The sequence below is a fragment of the Ochlerotatus camptorhynchus genome, unplaced genomic scaffold (genome assembly GCF_037179485.1).
Source record: "Ochlerotatus camptorhynchus isolate MF236.1 unplaced genomic scaffold, CSIRO-AGI_Acam_v1.1 ptg000329l, whole genome shotgun sequence".
In the NCBI taxonomy this organism is placed as follows: Eukaryota; Metazoa; Arthropoda; class Insecta; order Diptera; family Culicidae; genus Ochlerotatus; species Ochlerotatus camptorhynchus.
In genome coordinates this window covers 2,921,460-2,939,173 of record NW_027040817.1, presented here as the reverse complement: position 1 = coordinate 2,939,173, position 17,714 = coordinate 2,921,460, and the positions used below count along the sequence as shown (strand labels likewise).

Sequence of the window (17,714 nt, the reverse complement as noted above, 5' to 3'; positions counted from 1 at the left end):
CTACAATAAATTTTTTTCATAGCTTCTTGAAACCTGGGTGAGGTGGATCTGAAATAATCGTGCTCTCTATAACTAAAACAAGTGAATAAAAAAGCTTGCAGAAAAATGTATATTTTTTTATATCTTTATTAAGAAGGTCTTTAAGCCTTGGGCTGGTTCGTCTACGGCAGGAAACATGTCATGAATGCATGGGGTAAATGTAAATGTCCTAGGAGTTTCGCCTAGTGTTCATATTGGTTGAATTCGATGTGATGCGGAAGACGTTACGACTATTAACGGTGCGGAGGAATCTATCGTAGAGATGCTGGATTAGATTTAACGCTTCTATTGATTAATGATAGCTTCTTCGGTGATGAGTGGTGATAAGACAGAATGTCATGGAGAGAGAAAAGGGATTTAACAAGAACAATGGTATTATTTGCAGCAGAATAAGTCTATGCCCTCTAAAAAGTTATGTTTAACGTGAATTGGAATTTAAAGTAAAGTGTTAGCCTACCCTAATATGATTTAAAATATGAATTTAAGATTTCGTTAGTTCAAAAGATGTTGATATTTCTTAATATAAAGAGAGAGAGAAGGATTAGTAATTTTCATTTAATTCTACTACCTTATTTGCTTATCCTTGACAGATACGCGTATTTCGTCTACAATGTGCAGGCTTCTTCAGTGTCTTGTACTATTACTCGACTCGAGTTCTAGAGAAATACAAATCCTTTTCTCTCTTTATATAGGTATTCCACTAAGATATCAATTCATCAGGATTGATATTTCCTATTAAATATTTAAGATTACATAAACATTACAATTTCTAGGTTAGTCATCCATGCAATGTTAATATTTTTCGATACACTATTGAATTAACACTTAAACTTACTGCTACACTACGACCTGTGAGTAAATCTAAAACCTTATTGCCTAGCTTAATACTAAGGTCTTAAATCTAACCTATTCTAGGTAAAGTGTCTAGGAAAGAGTGCAGCTATCACAGGCTAAGCAGGCGTAGAATTTTACAGTAGAATCACTGATTTGTGAGTACACATTCTAATATTATTTAGAGCTTATCAATTAAGACAAATTTATATTTTACCTTTACAGCATTCTCTAATGACGGATTTCACGCCAACTCATCCAGTGGTTGGCAGCACCCTCTCAGAACCTTATGAAACTTTGTGGGTGTGGAGACTTAGCAATTTTAAGCAACTTTGCGTACTTATTTTTTTCAAAATTTATCTCGCCTAACATTTGATAAGGGTCAAAGTTTTTTGTCGATTTTTTTTTCAAATCGATATAGCTTAAAAATGACAAGCCCTAAACTTTTAGCAAATAATCTGAAATTTTATAAAAAAATTTAAATAAATTAAAAAATTGGTTTCTACACTCTAAAAAAATATATTTAAAAATTAAAAGCCATTTTCCCAAAAATGGTACCCCTCAGATTTGGTTGATATTTTTTTCTCATGAAAGGCAATATAATTACCTAACTTTTCTTCATACATCGCAAAGTGGGCGCTTTTAAGGAAAAAAAAGTTGTTCGAACAACAACTTTTTCATGTTAATTTTTTTTTAGCGTGTTTCACTTAAAGTCGAATAGTAATACGCGCACAACCTTATTAAAATCCGTTGAAACTTAATGAGCATAAAGATTTTGACCTTTTGATAATCTGGGCGTGCTTAAAACAAAAATCTAGCCTAACATTTGAAGGGCCTAATACAGAGGATTTTCCGGCATTTCGAATGGTGTTTTAATAAATGAAAACTCTAGTGTTTTTGTTTAGTGCATAATTTATTTTCCTATAATTCTCCATACATAATTTGAGTTTTTCATTGATTATTAGTCTATCGGAAACAGAGTGAAATTTTTCGGAGTTTCCTTTGAATGTGAAAATCGCTTAGTAGAAATTATGTTTTGAGAAATAGGTACAAAACAATGAAATTTTTGTGTACCAGGTATAGTTTTTACATGACTGAACAGCTCCTTGAGTTCATCGGACATCTTTGTGTATTGATCATTTGATATGAAGCAGAAGTTCAATTTTGTTATGCTTGTATCTGTTTGTTTAACTGCCCAGTCATACAGTTCTTGTGGAGTTGTGATTGTGTTTCCATAATCTCGAGCAAGACTTGCTCTCTTTGCCATTCGTTTGAGAGTTCCTCCAATTGCGTCACATGGGCCTTTCCCATGAGACGTTGCGAAGAAGTGCCGCTGCTCCATCTGACATGAAAGTAATTTTTGTGAAACTAATAGATTGTTTAATGAAATCTAACAATTTTGATATAAATAATTGAACTGCTATTGTATCATGGGTCAATACTTCTGAAATAATAATAAAGCTTAAATTTTCCAACTTGTTTTCTTTTATGTAGTAAATTTCGAAAGGATGTATCGTAGCTTGATTATTGTTCCAATGATACCCCTGTGCTGAGTTTTGAATAATAAATGAATAATTTTCAGAAAAGTCGCAAATCACTAAAATTTCACCGTTTTGAAGAGAATTTTTTTTATTCCTTAGTTAAGATGATTGCTCTTTATGAATAAAATCATGGGTTATGAGCTTTTCAACTTTTTCCGTCAAATATTGAACAAACTCATCTGCAGGTTTAATAATAGTTTCCAAATTACAACGGTCGGTAGTCAACCGCGGCTGCAATTGGGATTGTTTATGTTGGCACTACATTGCACCCTTTTAATAATCAATTCAGCAGATTTTTCCATTGTTGTATATATAAACACTTTTTCGTTTCAACAACTATGCAGCACTACACTTTCAACAACTATGCACTACAGCAACTATGAGCATTGTTGTGATATCACCAAACTTAAATATTAGATTATGTCGGTAGAAACAGACTGCGGTGCTTTAAGTTTATACCTTATATCTCTCATGTGACTACCTGCGTTGTTATATAACTGCTATATAGCAGGTAACTTAACGATTATTTTAGGCATGCCTTAAATAATCGTTAAGTTACCTGCGCTATTATATGTATTCACTTGAGAGATGAGGTATAAACATATATGCATATTGCTTACTAATGGACACACCTAATACATAAAAATAAATGAATGATTATTTTTCTAATTAAATTAATCACAAATACATGAATTGAAATCTTTTCATGGATAAAACATACTAAGTGATTTTTACTTAGTTTACCTGTTGATTTGGAACAATTTGAGGGTGGTTTTATAGAAGTTGGATAGAGTGTATGCATATATTATAATACAATCCATCACAGGAAAGTGCAAACCATGCTGAGATGGCTGTTCCTCATTAGAACGTTTTGTTCTGAACTCTTATTGGACGATTTGCAGGTAACTTCTCTGTACCCTTTTCAAATGTTAGGCTAGATTTCGCCCAGATTATCGAAAAGTATACCCATAAAGTTTAATCGAATTTTAATAAGGTTGTGCGCGTATTACTATTCGACTTTGAGTGAAACACGCTAAAAAAAAATTAACATGAAAAAGTTGTTGTTCGAACAACTTTTTTTCCTTAAAAGCGCCCACTTTGCGATGTATCAAGAAAAGTTAGGTAATTATATTGCCTTTCATGAGAAAAAAATATCAAGCAAATCTGAGGGGTACCATTTTTGGGAAAATGACTTTTAATTTTTAAATATATTTTTTTAGAGTGTAGAAACCGATTTTTTATTTTATTTAAATTTTTTTATAAAATTTCAGATTATTTGCTAAAAGTTCGCCATACATCACTATTTTGTAGGGCTTGCCATTTTTAAGCTATATCGATTTGAAAAAAAAAATCGACAAAAAACTTTGACCCTTATCAAATGTTAGGCGAGATAAATTTTGAAAAAAATAAGTACTCAAAGTTGCTTAAAATTGCTAAGTCTCCACACCCACAAAGTTTCATAAGGTTCTGAGAGGGTGCTGCCAACTCCGAAGACGAGTTGGCGTGAAATCCGTCATATACGGATTGCTAATAGAACCGTGTGCTGTGCCATCACAATGGAATATTGCGTGTACTCTAGACACCTTATGCAGTGCCGTTTTAACGGAAGGAGGCTCAGAGACTTGATGCCTCATATAAAATGTTTCAAGAAATTAATCGTTAGTTATTTTTTGTATTTGTATCGAACACTAAAGCACTGAAAACTCGAATCAATAAATCATACAAGTTGAAAATATGAACTATTAGATTACAGAAGAACATTAGTGCAGTTTGACCGGTAGCGTGGCCAAAATCTCTAGAGCCGTGGGCATATATTCTACAGCTCTACGGTCTTCGACCAAGTTGCTCGGTTTACAAAGCACCAACTTTTTAAGGTTTTGATTGGTTATTGTTCCCACTGCATAGAATGCCCTCTATTTTATCTTTAAAATAGAGTGCTCTAGGGAGAGGGTTTCTTGGATAAAGTTTTGCCTTTCCTATGATTTACAAAAAGCAGGTCTACATATAAAAATACCGTATTGAAGGCGTTTTCACCATTATTAAGGTATAAGGTGAGATTCTAGGATTGCGATACTATTGGGTTGGGACAAGATGGAACAACTAGGTAAACTCACGGAGCATTTCGCAAGAATATATTGATAATCCGTTTCTTGCAGCTCTTGAACTACGATCCACTGCCGTTGGTGAAGATTGCATTGAACTGTTTTCTGTAATGTTTACGTTCGGTGAATTTGGTGAATAGGAAATAATCTCGGATTTTAGGAAGCCAAAACTGGACTGGAGTTGTAAAAACTAATTATTGACATTTGGACTGAACTCGAATAGTATTGCAAGTTTTATCAAGGATTCAAAGCATTATATAATATCCTCAGGAAATTTACTTCCATTATGACCACCAACCGCTAAAGATAGATGAAAATTAATGAAAATGAAATTAAGGAATATAAACCCGACTTAATTGATAACTGATCATGCGTACAAACAACACTTCTATTAACAAATTGTAAAGTATGAGGAGTTCAAAACAAATTTAGTTTATTTAGGTAAAATGTGTTTTTTCGCTTATTCGCTTATTGGGAGGCATGTTCATCTATGAGTTTAAGTGTGTGTTAAAATAAAATCAGGTTCGAAAAATCAGGTAAGAAAAATCAATTTATACGAAAAGGATTGTCGCAATCACAAATTTTTATTTCATGCGTGCAAGAATTTGAAAATTGATATCAAATCATTGAAGGCCACACAATAAAAAATAGGGTGGAGTTGAAGTAAAATATACATTAAATTATAAGATTCAAACTGGAAAATATTTGCAGGGTTATGAAGACTTGTGAACGAATTCTAGTTATCCCAACATAGTATAAACCTAAAATTAATTATTCATTCCTTTATTTATCGTTGAACTCTGTTCCGCAATCTAGTGCCAATCACCGACGGACATCGATTGCCATCCATTGACGGCAATCGAAGACGTGACCAGAGATTTTTACGCCTCAGAAAAATACCACCGACCTCAGCTCGGATTGAACCCAGACCCATTGGACCCATGCATTCGTGATATGGAGGCCCCGGGGGATCTACTGTAAAATCCGAAACATCTGTAAAAATAGTGAATTAATAAAACTAGGTTCTGGATTTCTTAGAAGCTTCTGTTTCTGGCATTGTAAGTAGATGATCAAGGCATTCCAAATGGTGATAAACAATAACTTTGAAATGCGAATAAGAACAATAATAAGACGGAAACATCACTTCTGAGCGAAATAACGTCTGAGCAGGGACGAAGCGTGGTAGATGGTCTGCCTTGTTAATCATAAATCCATGTTGAAGATGTGATATTTTAATATCCAGAATTGGGTAAGTCTCAGAATCTTTCAGAATTTAAAAAAAACGGGGAGCTAAAAAAAATTCCATGCTAACTAACCAAAGTTCAGGATCATTAAATACTTACATTGATAGTTTCATATCAACACTTCACAGGTTTTCTCAATAATTTTCACAAGAATTATCTTAAAGTAATTCAAAAACTTTATGTACGGTAACTGGAAGGAGAAAGGTGGCATAAATTTTCAAGCATTTGAAATTGTCGAAGTTCGCTAAGAAATACCTGGTTTGGTAGGCTATTTGTACCAGTGGCTTGAAAAGTTACATTTTCACTGCATCCGGGACCATCAACCAGGAAATTTACGTGAACGAATGTCTGGAAAAATGATTGCTGCCTTTCATGAAGCAACACGATTGCTGTTTTGGCCGGATTTGGCATCCTGCCATAACGGAAAAAAAGGCCATGGAGTGGTATGCCACCAACTACGTGCCAGTGGTGCCCAAGGACAAGAACCATCGCAATCGAAAAATATTGGGCCATCGTCAAGCAGAATCTGAAGAAGACCCAAAAAAAGCAAGAAGCAGTTTAAGGCAAACGGGCGCTCTGCGGCGATCAAAGTGGACGAGGTGTAAAACTGAGCAATACATCAAACGTAGTAAACGCGAATCAACAGTTCTGGAAAAAAAATCATCAGAACACCCCACAACTGGAACGCACTCACCAAATCAACTCATAATCAGCGTCTGGTGGCGATCCAGACAGAATCTTTCAAACACATCTTCTGTACGATATTATCAACACTACTCCAATATCACCATCCCTCCCACCCCGTTCAAACCCAAGTAACATTGCAAGTTTTATCATGGTTTTAAAGCAATCTACAAGTCTAAATCATGGTCTTCAGAACCCTCATAAAACTCAAATTGCTAATTGGGAACACTGCAAGATCGAATGTGTTTTCGGTATCTTTTATTCTTAGAACACTCGACTCTCACTTAGTCAAAAAACTAGCTCATTGCATCAAACAATAGATCAACTGCGAGTAAGGTCATACCGGATCACAAAAGATGATGTGCAGCACAAAAAGCACTGTTGCAGAAGCAACTCCGGAACAAAACGTTTGTAAAAACTAAATAATTTAGATTTAATTAAGCTACTGCGCCCTGGGCCCAGAACTAATGAAATCCAATCTCTAATACACAATATCACAATCAAAATACTCCATGGAGAACAAAACGTATACGAAAAACGAATGTAATCAAATTATCACACGCGAGAACATGCGCCTGCTCAGCTTGGCAACTTGGCTACCAAATTTTTGGCTACTTTTATCGAGGTTCTCGAAGAAAAAATCTCAAAATAGGGGAAATGGCTCTAATGTTGGCCAACGGATCTAAGATTGGGACCATCGCTAAAAATCTGCTATTTATAAATTTTATCTAGATGAACGCGTCATTGGAGCGGTACTTTTTTTTTTCCTTTGGTTTGTTTTTTTCCGTCGATCTTGTTTGCGGTACTGATGGCTGTTAATGGAAAAGGTTAATTATCGAATGCAGTCCCTCTGTATTTTTGATTGAAATTAAAATATTTAGGTGGAGATACTTAACGTCAAAGAACAGGCTAAAAGTGGTCATTTTATACGATAGTTCCGTTAGAGTGAAAATTGTGTATAGAGAGTAGAAAGCGAGCAAAGGTCAATTTTAAGGAAGGTACGAATCGGGTTTTATCATCTCTCTTTACCAAACTCCCCCGCAACCACTGGCAAAATAGATAATCGCAAATTTGCTCATGTAGGTTCGATGTGCAGAAACCGTTCTATCACATTCACACTCAAGTCGCAAAAATTAAAAAATGATTTTAACCAGATGTAATGGGAAGTTGAAGTTACAAAACTTGTACACAAGTCCGTCATGTTGATTGGATCCTTACCGGGTTTGCGGATTGGTATGATTTTTGCAACCTTCCAGATGCTTGTAAAGTAGTGCAGTTCCAAGCATCTGTTTAAGATAGTGGTTAGAAGAGACTGCTTTTTAATGCTGAGTCTCTTCAAGATCAAGTTGAATATATCGTCAAACCCTAGAGCCTTCATGTTCTTGGTGCATTTCAGCGCTGAGCAAATCTGTTGTACTGTAATCATATCCACCGAAGGCACGACACAAGGGGAGGCATCTATGTTTTGAACGCATTGCGCAACCTGATCATGGAGTGGACTTTGGATAGTCGAGCCAAGCAAATGCGATGAAGCGACATGCTCGCCGATCGCATTTGCTTTCTCCTGTGGGATGATTAAAAGCCGATCGTCATCATTTTCGACTCTGAGAGGTGGAACGGGTTTGGGTTGGGTTTTCAGGACCTTGGCTACCTTCCAGAATGGTCTAGAGCGGTCGTCCAGATTCTGGACAACACGCCCGAATCTTTCATGATATGGCTCCCAGCGGATGATGATGGAATTGATGGAGCGGATGGCTTTCCGCGCGTTGAGCGTCACCGTTCCCTTCTGGAAGTGTACCAGGAAAAGGCAATCCGGATACGGCTTCACATTTTCGTCCTTTCTTGTCATCCGATAGACGGTGGTTGGGGCCAGCTTGTACCGGTCTCGGATTTCAGCTTCGATAAACTTCGGGTCGGAGTTTGGTAGGCCTCTGATGACGACCTTGAACGGTTTTTCATCGGGAATGTCGTGGTCATACTCCGGTTTCGTACAGAGCACCACCTTAGTGCCTAACTTGTATTTGGATTTGACGCCAGATCTGCGATGAGCTCGTTAAGGTGGACATTTGTCACTACCAGCGGAAGTAGCTTCACTTTTTCCACGCTCATTTAATTCGATTGGTTAGTCTTAGTTTTCCAGAAAATTATCTTTCCACATTCAATAATATGAAAACACACATAAATTAATTTCAGGCCTTCAATGTACACAGCAAAAAATAAATTTTAATATCGCATCAAAGTGGATGCACTTCAATCGTGTCGAAAATATGGTGTAATATTACTTGCCAAAATAGGCAAAATTATCATTAATACAGTGCATAAACTGGCATTACGTTGCTTTTACTGCATTTGTTTATTTGTGTGGCCATAAAAATTACATGAGATTTTCGACATGATTGAAGTGCATCCTCTTGGATGTAATATTAAAATTAATTTTTTGCTCTGTATCTATTATTCTACCGCCAATCCTTGGATTCTTTTTCGAGCTTAAACATTTTCATAACACCAATATGGCGATTGAGTTGTTGGCAGTATTTATGGCAGTAATTACGATAAAAAATCTAATTTCTCTTGATCATGTCAGCAATTAATCTACTTGGTGGAGACATTACCGTTAAAAGTTACTATAAAACTAATATTCGGAGACAGACTACCCCTCAGCTGAGTTGTCAATCGACTCGCCAGAGGAAAAGGAGAATAGGCTAGACGCCCGGTTCAAAGCAAATTCTGTCAGGACTGTTTAGAGGTGCAGTTTGGGATATGTTTAATCTTCCTCCTCGTCAGGCCAGCTTTCGAAGGCAGCTTCAGCTTGTAACAGTAGGGTAGATGGCAAGGCGGAAATAGCAGAAAACAGAAGATAAATTCACTAAACCATAGTTATTTTTACAGCAGAATGTTTTCGAACTATGTCCGCCAAATCGGCAAGCTCCTCAACGAACTACCCTTTCGAAAACCCTTTCGCTTAAGCGTAAATCGTACAGCGAGAGGGCGTGTTCAAATACAGTACCTGGCTAGTCCTCTCAGGGCAGGTCAGGTAAGAACTACCAAAAATTACCAGCAAAACCCAAAACGCGAACAAAACCAAAATCTCATGATATAGACTAGATGCTTCCCCTGATCAACCCAGCGGTCGACAAGAAAATGTGAAGCAAGGACTAAGCTTTGACACTCAATTTATTCTGGGGGTTTTTGTCCTAAGGCCCTAAACGTTGAGGGATGAACCCTTTGATTTACAGGAATAAACAAACTTGGCTCCAGACTATCAAAGCTGTAGCAAAACTTTGTAAGTTGTGCAAGAGTGTAAACGGGTGTTAACGCTAAACGCCTCTTATATTACATTTTCATATTTTCATAAATCAGCTTCAGTTTTTGCCGTTCATCAGTCTGATAGGAAAGACTTTGGAATAATCTTTCCATGTCCGCAAGGTATTGATTGAACCGTTCATTACCTTTTTGTTTGCGTTCCCTGATTGCATCCTCAATTGTTTTATCCTTATTTGGATTTTCAAAATTAAGGTTGTGCCAAGTGATCCCAGGTTTGAAATTTTTCATAATATGTAAAATACTATTTTATTACCTCTCCCGTAAAAAACAAGTACGACTGCTGCAACAACTGTTTCTTCATAACGTGATTAGCATTGGCCAAAATTGTTATTTGTCTGACGAAATCTGAGACAGTTAAAGATCTAGAATCGCCACTAAATTGAAGTTGCCATTTTTCAATATTTGTTCTTAAATATCAACCCATATTCATATATTGCTCTTGAATTTGGTTGTTTGGTGGAAATTGTGGAATTTGGTTATTTGGTGGAAATTGTGGAATGTTCGAATTGTTTGAACCACTATTATTTCCAACAGGAAATTGTCTGTTGATGACTCATTCGCTAGATGTATGTTATTTACTGGTTGAGAAGTTATGGGGTCCTCCGGACGTGGGACATTGTTAGTAGCAGATCACCGCGACGGAAGCGTTGGAGTTGGCATTTGATCCATTTCGTTGAAATAGTCTACGGCGGATTCTCTAATAAGCACCCTAACTAGAGATCTTATTTCATCTGTAAAATTATCTTGACCTGAGGGAGATTAACCGTTTCGTTGCTGATTTGCTTCCGTTACGTTTCGCGTCGAATTTCGGAATCGTATTTCATCTAATACTCGCGTAAAGAAATCCATGTTCAACGGAATACTATTCGGATCTTGGTGTGCACTGTCTCTGAAAATATTTGACCTCGGTGCTCTACTATCACTATTACTAACCGGTACCGTGGAAATACGACGTGTTTGAAAAATTTGTATTTTTGCTTGTATTAGAAATCGGAAATTCAAATCGGGAGGTTCGCGGAATATGTACGGCCGCTTGGTTTCTGTTCGGTGAATCAGATCTACGCGGTATTCTTGTGGATTGATTCTCAGTAGCTGAGCTCATAGGTGGCCAAGTTGTGGAACTAGATAGCGGGGCGTTTACAGAATGTTGCTCGCGTGGTACCCGAGGGCGTGCACCGTATTGAAATTGCTGTTGAGAAGTTGGTTCAACTATCGCATTTGGTTCCCGATGGTTGTTTGGTTCAATAATCGTCTCTCGGTTTACAGAGAATTGGATTGGATCGGTGGATTTATTTCCCTGATTCTCGGATGTTTTTTCTCGTGGCGGCCACATTATCCAATCCAACAAACGGTATGGAGAACGTGCAGTATTAAATAAATTTTCTTTTTTTTTTTTATCTAGTTCGTTTATTTGGGAGGCTCAATCGCGTTAGCTTTACGGAGCCGATAATTCATTGTTCACTGTGTGTAACAAAATTCACTTAATTCTATGTCTAGTAGGAGTTGGGCCGATTACTCGCGGCTTACTCGAGGTTAGAAGGGTACATTTTCGAAGGATAGGATCAGGGGAGGAGCTTGGGGTAGGGTTTCGTTGTCTCATCAGAGCGTTGTCGCCAGTATGAACGGTAGTGCTGTTCTAGCTTCGTCCTAATAAATTTTCTTGTATTGGGAACCCTGCTGGGGGGAAATTTGCGAAACTACTCGTATTAAAATTGACTCTCGACGGATCAATGACAAACAAGTTTCCATCACATATTACGATGTTCGATTGCCGTTGATTTTCGGTCGTACGCGGTGTAGTGCTTATGGTTGTATGATCTCGATTTTATGAATAGTTGGCACACGGATTAGGTGGTGATCTAAACGCGAACTACTGACTAAGTAGCATTTAACGTCAGTTAGCATTTTCAATTTAATTTGCGACGATTCTTCATCCGGCGAAATGGCCCGAAAAAATAATCCTCTATTTACAAAGGAAAGAAATAAGATTTTTAATTTTCAAAAAAAAATATTTACACTTTAATACTCCAATACTAGGAGGCTAAAAGGAAGATTATAACAAATAAGAGAAAATTGAAGTTTACAATCCGGTGGTTGGGCGCCAAAATGTAACAGTAGGGTAGATGGCAAGGCGGAAATAGCAGAAAACAGCAGATAAATTCACTAAACCATAGTTATTTTTACAGTAGAATGTTATCGAACTATGTCCGTAAAATCGGCAAGCTCCTAAACGAACTACCCTTTCGAAAAAAAAACTATGGTTTAGCGAATTTATCTGCTGTTTTCTGCTATTTCTGCCTTGCCATCTACCCTACTGTTACATTTTGGCTCCCAACATGGGCCTAGTTCGACTTGGTCGCCGCCAAGGAACTACTTGGAGCCACACGGGGCACGCGCAGATCTGGAAGCGTGAAGTGCCTGGTATGACCACGTTTTGCACGCTGGTCTGTGGTCTGGGAGCGTAGCGTTCCGGATACCACACAGTCGATGGTGCGACTATAGCCACCGCTTGATTTCGTCGTCACACAAACGGCCGATGGTAAAGTCCACACGTGGGCCTAGTTCGACTCGGACGCCGCCGAGGAACTACTCGGAGCCACACGTAGCACGCGCAGATCTAGCAGCGCAGGGTGCTCGGTATGACCACGAAGATGGTGACTTCTAAAGCCCAATAAAAAAAAATAACGATAACGAAAATTTTTATGGAAACCTGTCGGTCTAACTATTTGTATATTGTTACTTTTGCTATAGCCTTTTAGGCTTCACTTAATCGCACTATGCTACACTTGTGGCAAATGTCTAAAGCAAACACGGTATTCTCTACTGGTGGTACAATAATACTTTTACAGCAAACCTGCTTAACGATCCGATCGCTCGCACAGGTCTCACCGGAATGAAATGTAGTTCACATCAGGACAATTATCTTCCACTTCGTGGGTACGAGAATTTAAAAGAATTTTTACGTGTCCTGCTCTGATTGGGCAAAAAAAAAAAACATCATACGATGTTGCACTTCACATATTTAAATTGTGAAACAATAATATTTAGCGAAGACTACAACCATCAAAAAAGTAGTACGATCCGAGGCTAATCTACGGGAGTTCTCAATTTCTGTTGTACCTGTTTTTATGTGTTCAGTTTCAACACCGACCGCTCTGCTCGTTGTGGCGCTGCCATCACTTATCGGTTACAAGCTTCTGCATAAGAAGTGGAGATGATTAAAAATGGTGGGGTGGTAGACTTTCTGGAGCTGCCTCCGTGACATCCGCAGAAAACTCAGGAGAACTTGTTTCTCTGGAGATACTTGCGGGAGGATCCGGCTGAAGCACTTTATTTAACTGAAGCGGGCTCAAGTAAACAATTTGAATGAAATTCTTCCACACATTTTACTTGAAGGTACCAGAAACCTTGAATCTTTTCATAAATCCATGATGGAAATTTTTTTTAGTGGCGCTGGTTGTTTACAATTTTGACAAGTTAGAATTGAGTATTTATCACTGTTTTATAATGAACTAGTTGTCATTTCGTGTAAATTTAAACGCAATCTCGTTTTAATTAGCAATATTGTATGCAAGCTTGTAAACAACAACTCAATATTAAACGAGGGGAGATTTTACGCGATGGTTAAACTTCAGATTTTTTTCTGTGTAACTCAAACTCTGCAATAGGCTTGTGAGTTTTTTTTTTCAATTTTTGTGAGTTTCCAAAAGAGTTTATTATCAAAATGTGTGCTCATCAGGGCATAGAATGAAACGGACATTTTGGAGAAGGTTCATGAGCTGAAGTTTGACGTCTATAATTGAATCGAACTTAGCCTCGCGTTTGGGTACTGAGGTAGCTCTTGCTTTAATTATAAAACAATAGCCAGTGATTCAAGAGCATTATTAACATCATCTTTGGTTTGCAAAGGAAAATAAAGATCGAAGTTATATTCCATAACTGCTCGATATTTATCACGGGGGAGGTAAGATTCTATTACAGATTTGAATGAACAGTATTCAGAATTTTCTATTTTCCGCAACATGCACATTTACCGTAATTTGGTCTGCGGAAGGTTTTAACAATATTTTTTTAATGATAGCATATATTTTTTAGCAAAATTTTGTTTCCCCCAATGTACTAAGGCTAAACAATCGGCTTGTGAAGATTTTATACAAAATCATGCATTCTGGATAAAAAATTCTTGTACGTTACATTTTATTGGAAAACTGCCATAACATTTGTTGCATGAAACATATGCAGAGGATGTAATAAATCCAACCTTTCATTGGATGTAACAGAAATTTGTTTTGCGTGTACTAATGCAAATATGTACAACCTTACACAATAAGAAATGATTACCGACTTCGGTACTTTTTATCAAACTTTCAATAGCTAAACGTTCGGTAAAACTTAGACGCTCATTTCAAAAGCTGTTTCACTACATTTGAATTTCAAAACACTGTCAGTCTTGTTTGAATAATCGAGTTTTGCCATTGTGGTGAAGTTTTCCTTGTTTTGAAATCTTCAAACTAATGAATTAAAATGCCTATTTTCTACCGTTTAGCCATTGAAAGTTCGGTAAAAATGACCGAAATCCGTTATCATTTGTAAGTGTGTATAAAGCTCTCCATCAACAACTGTTAATATGCTCACATAACATTAAGTTGAGAGCCGGTGTAATATCCCAGTGTGGACGTAATAAAGCCAAATAAGAAGAAGTGATGTATGATTTGTTATCTAAATATGTTGATACATTTCTAGAACTGTATGAATGATATGATGCATTTCGACCACCAGGCCTCCAGGCGTGTAACTTTTCCATTTGCGTTCTTCATCAGACAGTGTAGTTTGAACAGATATAAAAAAATATATTAATATACTTCTAGAAACATACATAACATCCATCCGTTGAACAACCGCTTTTGTATGAAACTAAAACTTGTAATCAATCGCTGGTTCCAACTCGTATCAGTTTCGCTACATCATGCGATCCGGTACAGAACAGTATGTAAACCAACCCTTGTTTGTACGGTGACATCCCGCAGCAGTATCGTTTTGCTTTGATAGTAGTGCAGCATCATGTGCTCGACTCGCTTCCCCGCTCGAAATGTATACTTATCTGGCAAATCAGAACTCATGTTACAGATTTATTGCGCAGCCAGAGCAATAAACAAGTACATAATCACTATCGATACACACACATACACACACTCCAAGCACGAAGGAGACCTCCCGATCTCTTCGGTGGGTAGGTGCATGTAAGTAGGGTTGTCTGCTGTTTCTGTTGCTGTCACTGACGGATGCGCAAGGGCGGACAGAAAAACATCGCATGACATCCCTTTGCATCGAGTATCGCATCGAGTCACCACCGCTTTTACCATGCTGGCATTGCAAAGTTGCATCAGCAGAGTTCCTTTTAACTTGTCTGTTTTTACATAATCCTGCAAACAATCAAACGGTAGGTAGTGGGGAAGGAGCTAGGTGATGCAGAATGAGAAGAAGCATAAACCACCATCATCACTGTGAATGCAGTGAGCGGGGAACCACCCACTCACGGGCTGCACTCTGTAGTGCTATTTCGCAGCTACCGCCTCTTGGTAGAATAATGTTACATAGTTTTGCTGCCGCAATCATGGGTTAGAGTGCTCTTCCGTACACTGGAAGAACTTTTTTCCGCTATGTTTGTCTTCAATCTTTCAATCAAATAGAGCAAATAAGTTTGGTTCAAATACTTTCATTGAATTCAATGTTGTTTGACAAATCAGTTTTCGATAAAAGAAAATGTTCCTCCAGTGCCACCATTCCGTGACATCTGACTTTAAACTTTGATGTGATGTTTCGCTGTGTGCATATTAGCAGTTTCAGTCATGATGGAAAAAAGCCACCCTCTCTGTGAAAACCCACTTTCCTTGGCGCTCCATATCAGCCAGTCAGTCAGTCACTCAGTCAGTAGTAGGTGGAACGGAGGGCACCAAGAGTCGGACAGACAAAGAAACCTTAGGTAGGTAATTGTATGCTACGGCATGCGATATGGCACCCGTCGTCGATGTGGGAAGCATCCTGCTATTTTTATTCACCCAATAGAGAGAGATGGTTCGTTGGTGCTTTGCTTTTCACTTTTTTGCCTTTTGCTTTCCGCGGTGGAGCTTTCGGTTCCTTCCTGTTCCATCGACAAGGCTCCTACTCCACACCCAATAATGTTCGTGATGATGATAATACTGATGATGGCGGTGTGGGTGGTGAAGAAAAGTAAACTTATAAGGCTGTGTAAGGAGTATTATTTAGACCGACAAGAACCGAACGTGGCACGGTGGAAGGTGGTGATGGGGTCGAGAACGAAAGCCCTTTATAACGCTATCGTATTCCCATAACAATGTTTAACTTTGAATTCGATATGAGCAATTTGGGACGGTAATAAAGTGTCTGATAGAGAGCGGAACGACGTTCGTCGATAGACAGATGAATCTTTAAGTACCTGTCTGATTATTTTTTCATGATGGGCCAGTAGACATTGTGCCAGTGCAGAAAGGTGAGGTAGCTGTGCTTGTGTACATGTCCGACTGGACCGGATAAAGTGGGGGAATTTGCCGTGATTTAATTTCGTTTGGTCGTTCGTACGGCTAGTTGGACGGTTTTTCTGGATTTCGTTGGTCGGCAGGTAGTACTATTAGATGGAATTGCAGTGATCATAGCGCGTTGAATAATAGAATAAACATCATTCAGTTGGAAGGATCTCTGCGATTAGGTTAGTGCTGGATTGTGGGTGGTTAGGGAACATACCAACGTGCTGATGTTGGTGGGAAGAAATGCTTACAGCTATTGATGGTCTTTTTTTTTATTTTTTTATTTCATCAACCCTCGTAGACTAGTACAAATACATGTACAGTTATATATAAAAAATAAAAACTGCAATTCCCAATTCTACAAAACTATTGTCTAAAATAAAAATTAAGCAGTATCTGCTTTCCTTTTTTCTTTTTTTTTATCCATTAATTTATTTGTAAGGCTCAAACGCGTTAGCTTTACGGAGCCGATTCTTACAGTTTTTCATTAATTTGAAATAAAAGAGTTTATAAAAATAGTTCATTTTTTTCTAGAAGCCGGTTGTTTGGTGTTAACTTTCTCTCGCGGCCGCAGTTTTCTTCTTTCTTCCGTTTTCTGTGTTTCAATAGCAGTTTTCAATTTCTTCGCGATCAAGAACAATGGATGGCTTTCGGTCTCAAGCTGACTTCCTCTTGCTGCTTCTTGTTCTTCTTCCATGTCCGGGGTCGTCTCATCGATTGCCATACCCAAGTAGCATTTCTTGTTTTATTGCACTCTATTAGTGGTTATTGAGATCAATTTTATAAAACCGCCAATAAAATTAAAAGCTCCAGCACAACCTTTTGATAACCGCTATAAGATCGTCATACAGCTTAGTGGACCACTCTTGATAAGGTTTATAAAGCATGTTTGAGAATCACAATAAAGCTGTCTTAAAACCTTTTGTCAGAAAGCCTCATACTCTACAAAAGGTTCTCATAGCCTCTATAAGAGTAATATTGTATCCAAGCAGTTTTATTACGCTTTGGTGAAAATCAGTTATAAAGCCAATTAAATTTTTATTGGCTTCAAAGCAACCGCCATAAACTAGCTTGTTGTTGTTCTGTTCTGCTGAATCTTTTTTTCCAAATGGAAATCTTAAGCGGTAAAAATAGGTTTGAGTGTTAGTGTCAAGATCACCATGCAATCAATTTTGTTTCATGGCGACATTAGTGAAAATCTTAATGAAAATATATTACTTTTTAGAAGTTCCAAAACATATGCGCTTGAAATGTTATCGTGTATATTGAGATAATATGAGCGTTAAATAAATGCACCTCCAAAATAATTCAAGTTAACAAAAAAGATTGTTTCAGAAATCAAATGAATTTGAGGAATGACCTTAATTTTACAGAAAATAGATCTCAATACATAAATTCATACCA

At 37.6% G+C, this 17,714-nt stretch overlaps 1 protein-coding gene across 1 annotated transcript in view; it reads left to right on the top strand.

The window, feature by feature from the left end:
- tei (teiresias) overlaps positions 1–17,714 on the top strand; it is a 282,830-nt gene that overhangs the window by 113,163 nt on the left and 151,953 nt on the right. The window lies entirely within an intron of this gene.